Below are 9,181 nucleotides of genomic sequence, written 5' to 3'. Positions count from 1 at the left end.
CCAGCGCTATCCAATGAGGTTGCAGGGCGGGCCCAATGGCTCATTGGAGGGTACTATGGTGTTGAATGCTGAGCTGTAGTCAATGAACCACATTCTTACATAGGTATTCCTTTTGTCCAGCTGGGATAAGGCAGTGTGATATCGATTGCGTTGTCTGTGGAGCTGTTGGGGTGGTAGGCAAACTGAAGTGGTTCTAGGGTGGCCGGTAAGGTGGAGGTGATATGATCCTTGACTAGTCTCTCAAAGCACTTCTTGATGACAGAAGTGAGTGCTACCAACCAGTCATCTCACACAGCACCTTCCCGCTAACCATCCCCGTATGCACACAACAAGCACAGAGCCACGCCTCATATGATTTGCAAAAATGAAATGATGACAAATACTTGACTCAATATGTCACTCCCACTAAGGCCAACTTTGTGTGGTTACTGTCCCAGGCTTATATGTGCTGTTCTAACCTGCTACGTAAAGTCACTTCTGTCCGTAGCTGGATACGATCTATGCCTTTTCTCAATTGGATTTGTTAAACTCCTGCATCCCCTCTTCTCCATTCTCTGACGCTTCCTTTTGAAAAAGGTAAGGTAATCGAAGAGAGGGAAAATGTACGAAAATGTGCTCATATGAAACGATACTCCTCCAATCGCACCTCATCAGGCAAATTACGTTTACAGGGTGGAATTCCAAAATACATTTATGAAGTTATAAAAACAAATGTAGCAAGTTGTGCAAGACATTTTCCAGATGAAAGTAGCATATCGTTTTAAATGTTTGCACGCTTTTCTCCTTTGAGAAAACAATTGCTTATACAAACAGATTTCAAAACTCTTCTGCGAAAGAGTCAGGTAGGATACACTTGTGGTTCCTTGCCAAAAGGAGGCTATCGACCACTTGACCACTTATTGATGAGAGGACAGAGGAGAGAGGGCGGAAGACGGACTTGCCCAAATGAGAAAAGGCCCCAGTGACAACCGAACGAGACTTCCATAGAGTGGCGAGGGATCAATAAACCTATCAACTTCAGCACACACTGGTGACTTGAATGATTCAATTCATGTTCACATTTAAAATAATAAAACATGAAATTAAATTAAACAAATCCCCCAGTTGTTTTACAAGATGTTACAGTAAAACATTTTAATTTGGTAAGTATTTCATTTGTTTTATATGTCAAGTTTCGAAATCAGTCACAAACAAACACACGTCATATCATTAAACACACCTCTCAATTAATTTGTATGAAATTGAACAAATTCTAAACATATATTGTGGTGCGTGTTGGGATAGCACTTCGCTCTGGAGCCTGCAGCCTTGGTCAACGTGGCTATTGGAGGGTCTAATTAGCCCCTAAACCCTCAATCATTTTCCCTCCCTCAGCTTTGGGACACTTGTGCATATGATGGAGGCGCGCGTGAACGTGCAAATGGAGGGCCGGAGGGAATTGGGTGATTTGGGATTCAGCCGTACAGTATGTTGCAACACATGTACTGTAGTAGTAGTAGCAGCACTTGGGAGACTTTGGAGCCAAACACGCATAGCACATGCCCCTTAGATGACCCAGCTAATGGTCTGTCACCAATCTCACAGGCACACAGTTGGGTATGGAGTGTTAACAGTTTTGAGAGTACAACACACTTTATTCCAATCAAGTAACAGAAAACAGCCCATTCCAGTGCATTTTGGGCATCATATTGTTAGTCTAACCATGGTTGTTAGATATCAGAACCAAGTAATTTTGGCAACCTTAAATTGCATTAATGTTGATAAGTGGCCTCTTAAATCATGCAGACGAGCTCCGGGCCTGTCTACCCGACTGGCGCTTCTCCCTCCCTGTACCGTCGTCACTCCCTCCGCTACTGCCTTTCTGAACTGCATCAACACGTGTGTTGTGTTCTACTGCTCAGACGTTGCATGCATCAACCAATGGTTGCATGCCATGTCATTGACTGTGCCGTCGGGCACCAGATTGCAATAACATTATGTGGTCAGCTGATATACATTAAAAACCTATCCAGGCGTCTTGACATGACCATCGCCATGTCAAGACCTGCCACTGCCAGAACCCTACATTTATTTTTAGTTTTTTAAAGCATCTTTGAGATTGTCTTTAATGAAAAGCACTATATATAAAATAAATATAAAAACATATATAATACATCTATTATTAATTGGCCATACTCATCTTTTCTTTTAAATAAATAGTTTTAAAACATGTACACTATTGTGAAAACAAAATGATTCAGGCTACTTTTTAGTAATCAAAATTAACCCACATATCAATCTTGAGCAAAAAATGTAGGATCATTTTACATTTCATCATGAAAGCCAATCCAGTGTTCATTTCTGGTTGGACTTCCAAATTTGCACATATTTGCCTTTACCCAGGCAGGTCACAAAACCACACCTATGTGAAGCTAGCCACAATAGTGGAATTTGAGTTTTGCCTTCAAAATAAAAGTCCCTCATTAGCTAGGTTTGCATTCAATTTGCGACAGGGTTTCATGCGAATATTCTATAATCTGCATAAAATCATGTGCATTTTCACACCAGAAATGTGTTTCCATCAAAATTATTTATTGAGGATAAAAGTATGTGCGTGATGACGTAGTACACATAAAAACAATGTTTGTGGTTAAATTCCCATGTATTGAATGAAAAGTCCAAGTTGAATGGGTTTCCATCGCATGTTCAACTCTACTGATGGTTTTGTCACAAACAGTTGTGTGCTCACTGGTCTTGGCATGTGTGCTCTAGCCAACAGCTCGCTGATACAGTGCGGGTATATTATGAGATTATTATTATAAATGTAATTTTACTAGGCAAGTCAGTTAAGAACAAATTCTTATTTTCAATGACGGCCTAGGAACAGTGGGTTAACTGCCTGTTCAGGGGCAGAACGACAGATTTGTACCTTGTCAGCTCGGGGATTCGAACTTGCAAACTTTCGGTTACTCTTCCGGTTACTAGCCCAACGCTCTAACCACTAGGCTACCCTGCCGCCCCATCAATCTTATCACCAGAATAAGACCCTCTATATTTATTGCAAAGGATATTTATTTTTGCTGCTCTAATTACATTCGTAACCAGTTTATAATAGTAATACGGCACCTTGGGGGTTTATGATACATGGCCAATAAACCACGGCTAAGGGCTGTGTCCAGGCACTACGCAATGCATCGTGCATAAGAACAGCCCATAGCCATGGTATATTGACCATATACCACATCTCATCGGGCCTTATTGCTTAATTATAACATGGCATTGTTGAATTCTTCTTTCTGAGTGGCTTGAAGGGTATTCTAGAGCATGCATTATTTCCCTATAACGCACGGTATAGTTAATTTTTACATGTTTTTTTTTAGCTGCTTTTGAAAGAAAAAGTCTAATTTGAAAGTCGATTTTCATAATAGCATGCTAGGACTGATGGTTTGGTTAGCTAAACTAGCAAGTCTGGTTGGTTACCATGGCAACTACTGTAGCTATCTAGTCAACTCTGCTAGCCGTTGTGGAACACATTCCATATCATTCATTAGAACGCATAGCTGGCGGGTTTAGGGTCATTAGATATTGTGTGGATGAAGGGTGGGTAGGTGGCGGAGGGGGTTGAATAAAGAGAAAATAAAACCTTAAATCCATAAATGTATAATTATTTTGTAATTTATATTTATAGGCTACATTTATAGTGCATCCTGAACAAAAACAAGATCCCACAAACTCAGGTGGAAAACAGGCTGCCTAAGTATGATTCCCAATCAGAGACAACGATAGACAGCTGCCTCTGATTGGGAACGATACCCGCCAACTAAGAAATAGAAAACTAGAATGCCCACCCAAATCACACCCTGACCTAACCAAATAGAGAAATAAACAGGCTCTCTAAGGTCAGGGCGTGACACTACGTTACAGCCTTATTCTAAAATGTATCAAATACATTTTTTCCCTCATCAATCTACAGATTCTACACACAATACCCCATTATTACAAACCAGAAAAAGGGTTTTAGAAATGTTTGCAAATGTATTAAATATAAAAAACAGATACCCTATTAACATAAGTATTCAGACCCTCTGCTATGAGACTCGAAATTGAGCTCAGGTGTATCCTGTTTCCAATGATCATCCTTGAGATGTTTTTACAACTTGATTGGAGTACATGATTTGGAAAGGCACACACCTGTCTATATAAGGTCCCATAGTTGACAGTGCATGTCAGAGCAAAAACCAAGCCATGAGGTCGAAGGAATTGTCCGTAGAGCTCAGGGACAGGATTGTGTTGAGGCACAGATCTGGGGAAGGGTAACAAAACATTTCTGCAGCATTGAAGGTCCCCAAGAACACAGTGGCCTCCATCATTCTTAAATAGAAGAGGTTTGGAACCAAACTGAGCACTCAGGGGAGAAGGGGCTTGGTCAGGGAGGTGACCAAGAAGCCAATGGTCACTCTGACGGTGCTCCAGAGTTCCTCCTGTCGAGATGGGAGAACCTTCCAGAGGGACAACCATCTTTGCAGCACTCCTCCAATCAGGCCTTTATGGTAGAGCGGTCAGACGGAAGCCACTTCTCAGTAAAAGGCACATGTCAGCCCACTTAGAGTTTGGCAAAAGGCACCTAAAGGACTCTCAGTCCAATGAGAAACAAGATTCACTGGTCTGAAACCAAGATTGAACTCTGGCCTGAATACCATGTGCCACGTCTGTAGGAAACCTGACACCATTCCTACAGTGAAGCATGGGGGTGGCAGCATCATGCGGTGGGGATGTTTTTCAGCAGCAGGGACTGGGAGACTAGTCAGGATTAAGAGAAAGGTGAACGGAGCAAAGTACAGAGAGATCCTTGATGAAAACCAGCTCCAGAGTGCTTAGGACCTCAGACTGGGACAAAGGTTCACATTCCAATAGGACAATAACCCTAAACACACAGCCAAGACAACGCAGGAGTTGCTTTGGGACAAGTCTCTGAATGTCTTTGAGTGGCCCAGCCAGAGCCTGGACTTGAACCCAATCGAACCCAAGCTCATCATTAAGCTTGGGCCCTGGGTCTGAACCCCGCCCTGTGCAACTGGGTTCTGGACTTCCTGATGGGCCACCCGCAGGTTTTAAAGGTAGGAAACAACACATTCACTTCGCTGATCCTCAACACAGGGGCCCCACAAGGGTGAGTGCTCAGCCCCCTCATGTACTCCCTGTTCAACCATGACTGTGTGGCCATGCAAGCCTCCAATTCAATCATCAAGTTTGCAGACGACACAACAAGTAGTAGCTGATTACCAACAATGACGAGACAGCCTACAGGGAGGAGATGCCCTGGGAGTGTGGGGCCAGGAAAATAACCTCTCACTCAATGTCGACTAACCAAAGGAGCTGATCGTGGACTTCAGGAAACAGCAGAGGGAGCACACCCTATCCACATCGATGGGACTGCAGTGGAGCAGGTGGAAAGCTTCAAGTTCCTCGGCATACACGTCACTGATGATCTGAAATGGTCCACCCACACAAAAAGATCATCAAGGACAACAACCACCTGAGCCACGGCCTGTTCACCTCGCTATTATCCATAAGGCGAGGTCAGTACAGGTGCATCAACGCTGGGACCGAGACTGAAAAACAGCTTCTATATCAAGGCCATCAGACTGTTAAATTGTCAGCACTAGGCGGCTTCCACACGGTTACGTAACTCTGCACCTTAAGAGGCTGCTGCCCTATATACATATCACCAAATGGTTTTGGGAATGGTCAGAAAAAGTTAGTTGATCCACAGAGGCAAAAAGGACTATGTCAGAATTTATTTCAATAGTAGAAAAGTTGCGAAATGGAGAGTTGAGAAGGGAGAGACAGAAAAGTGTGCCTAATGTTTGGGAAAGATTTGGTGAAGTGGTAAAAGAGGATGATATTATGTGTGATGATTGTGAGGCACTATACAAATTTGACAGACCAGACAGGGACATCAGATAGGCCTATGGCACGTCAAGTGAACTGTAGCCTTCTGTTCAGATGGGTTAAATGGAAACTGAAATCTGGACACTCCGTAGGTTTATAGCCTCTCATATAGTCTTAATATTAACTTCTGCAGAATTAAGCATTTGTTGCAGTAAAAGTATACACTAAGTGTAGGCTAAATTTTGACTTGGGAACAGGAGTGGAGAAATATGATTTCTGTCTTTCAGCATCTTGAGATAATGAGTGTGCAGTTAGATACCATCTGTAGAGGTGATATCTATACTGAACAAAAATATAAATGCAACATGCAACAATTTCAAGGATTTGACAGAGTTACAGTTCAAATGAGGAAATCAGTCAATTTAAATTAATGAATTTGACCCTAATCTATGGATTTCACATGACAGGGCAGGGTCGCAGCCATGGGTGGGCATGTGCCCACCCACTTGAGAGCCAAGCCCACCCACTGGGGAGCCAATCTGAATGAGTTTTTCCCCACAAAAGGGCTTTATTACAGACAGAAATACTCCTGTTTCATCAGCTGTCTGGTTTTTAATGGCCTTCAATTGTCCCCAGCACAAAGTGCACCTGTGTAATGATCATGCTGTTTAATCAGCTTCATGATATGCCACACCTGTCAGGTGGGTGGATTATCTTGGCAAAGGATAATTGTTCACTAATAGGGATGTAAACAAATGTGTGCACAAAATGAGAGGATATAAGGTTTTTGTGTGTGTGGAAAGATTGTGATCTTTCAACACTTAACATGTTGCATTTATATTTTTGTTCAGTATATATAGTCATCATAAAGCTGATAGTATTTCAACTAGGCTACATAAAATATGCATCCAAGCCAAACTTAAATCTTATCAAAACACATTAGGTCGTTTACACAGCTTTCTATTTGCTTACAACCAGTCAAACTGATGTCATTTGGAAATTTTGGAGTTATTGCATTTTCCCCTCGGTCCCTAAATGTCTTTGCTCCACAAAAGAAGCAGAGATCACAGCAGTGGCTTGTGTTCATGGATGCCAAAGAAGGCCAGACTTCCCCAAAAACATTTAAACAAAAATTGAATGCAAGGGAAGCCAGCGATCATTTGGCCTCCGTTGATGAAAAAATAAGAAAATACAGCCAATCAGCGTTGAGCTCAACTGTGAATGGTCTTGGCGCACCAAAGACAGTTTGGATATGGCTTCATTCCAATCACATCGAGAGCATATGTCACTGACAGAAACTCGTTATTGTTTTCAAATTATTTTTTATTATGAACACAAATACAAATAAAACTGAAATATACCAACAAGAGTACATAAACCTAACAGACAGGGGTATTACATATCAAGATTCATTTTCAATTTGTTAAGAACTTCTATGGTGCATATTGCTTTTTTGTTTTTACATTTACTGATCATTTCAAAATAATATTTCAATTCTATCTTAAATAATGTGAAAAGGGGTTTGTTTTCTGCCTACTTAATTTTATGGACAAAGAAATCAGGGTCCATATCATTTGTTTCAAAATAAAACATAATATCAGAGTCTTTCAAAATAACATTAATAGTTGTTTCTTTTAAAATAAAATATTCTAACAGAAACTCGTTATGCATCTCATTGTGTTGTTGTCCTCCGGGGGCTAGCTAGTTAGCTAAAATGGTCCCTTTCCTAAATTAGCCAGGGATGGAGATAGGGGTTTTACTTGATTCTCCATGTTGGCCAATTATTATAACGGCGATTCTGATCCAACCATTAATTCATACATTGTTGTGCCCCTGGTCTGAGAGAATGGAAGTTCAATATGTAGCTAAATCTAGAAGGCTAATGTTAACTAGCTAACATTGCCCATGAAAGGAAGTTAGCCTAGGGAGCAAGCTTTTTAGCCAGGTAGCCTAAGACAAAAAAAATGTGTGTAATGTATGACAGAGTGTTAGACCATTTATTCAACATGAAAGAGAGGAAGATGACATTGGCGTTTCTCTACAAGTAGGGTGAGTCTCTCTCACACACATACACACACACACACACACACACACACACACACACACACACACACACACACACACACACACACAAATCATAACCATGGACAGCCACATCATATTTAGCTTAAGTTGATTGGACTAAATTGTTTTTTATATCTTTTAGTGGTCTGTATTAAACTAAATATAGGTGATTTCATGATGTTGAAGTTGAAATGGTGCTGGAATAGTTGAGGCAGCTCCTGTTTTCTTTGCGACTTGCGGTAACTCTCTGGTTCTAAATCAATAGGCTAGTTGTTTAGTGATCCAAATTGTCAGAAACATTAACTTGCTTGACCATGCTGTAGTGTAGGTCATTTAACTGTTTGTTACATTAAATATGCTTTGTGAACTTCACCGAACAGAGGTTGCGTTCCGGTTTTGTGATGAAGCAAAGGTTTGGTTCAATTTATTATGCCACTGTGTCTTATTGTCTTGGCCTTAGACCTCTAGCCTATATCACAGTCGCAAGAACAAAAAACAATGCAAATATCACAACACAGGTTGTAATGTGGGATTTTTTTCTGGCTTGGCTTCCCCAGTGATTTTACCCATGCACCGCTACTGGATCACAGAGAACTTCAACTTCATTCTATCAATTTATGAAATTATTCTGGTGAGCAAGAGTTGATTTAGTCTTCAAAATATAATTACATAAGAGAAGCTGCATGTTACTAATTATAGACAATTTGACTAACAAATAGCCTACAAAATGTTGGAAATTATAAGCGGAAACGACTAAATCTGCCCAAAAATCTTTCCGCAATCTGAGCATAGCCTATACCGCAATTTCTATATTAGAGGGTTAGGGTTGGGTGCAGGCCTCGGCTTTTCACTTTATCACATATAAACACATCTGTCTGGTGGTTGCAGATGGGTTATTAGCAATTGGGTGCATGTGAAAAAACAGCTGACCCGCAACACCACTACCAAGTAGCTATTTGGTTAACTATTTAGCAGTTTATGGCTTAGAAGTTTATGGTAGAAGCTGTTCGTGGTCCTGTTGGTTCCAGACTTTGCATCTGTACCGCTTGCCGTGTGGTAGCAGAGAGAACAGTCTATGACTTGGGTGGATGGAGTATGACAATTTTAATAGCGCCCGACCATATGGGATTTTTGGATCCGATTTTAGAGCAATATATCTGAATATTTCAATTATTATAGGAATGAAAACAAAATGGTGCAGCCCTATAAAGGTAGTTGTAAACAGAAAGCATATTTCTAGAACATT

The 9,181-nt window shown here is 41.0% G+C and overlaps 1 protein-coding gene across 1 annotated transcript in view; it reads left to right on the top strand.

Moving 5' to 3' along the window:
- The window catches only part of LOC118369716 (phosphatidylcholine:ceramide cholinephosphotransferase 1-like), a 74,272-nt gene that overhangs the window by 2,421 nt on the left and 62,670 nt on the right, over positions 1 to 9,181 (top strand). The gene's annotated exons all lie outside the window — the stretch shown is intronic.

This window comes from Oncorhynchus keta, chromosome 36 (assembly GCF_023373465.1).
Source record: "Oncorhynchus keta strain PuntledgeMale-10-30-2019 chromosome 36, Oket_V2, whole genome shotgun sequence".
In the NCBI taxonomy this organism is placed as follows: Eukaryota; Metazoa; Chordata; class Actinopteri; order Salmoniformes; family Salmonidae; genus Oncorhynchus; species Oncorhynchus keta.
This window is presented reverse-complemented; position numbering and strand designations above follow the sequence as displayed.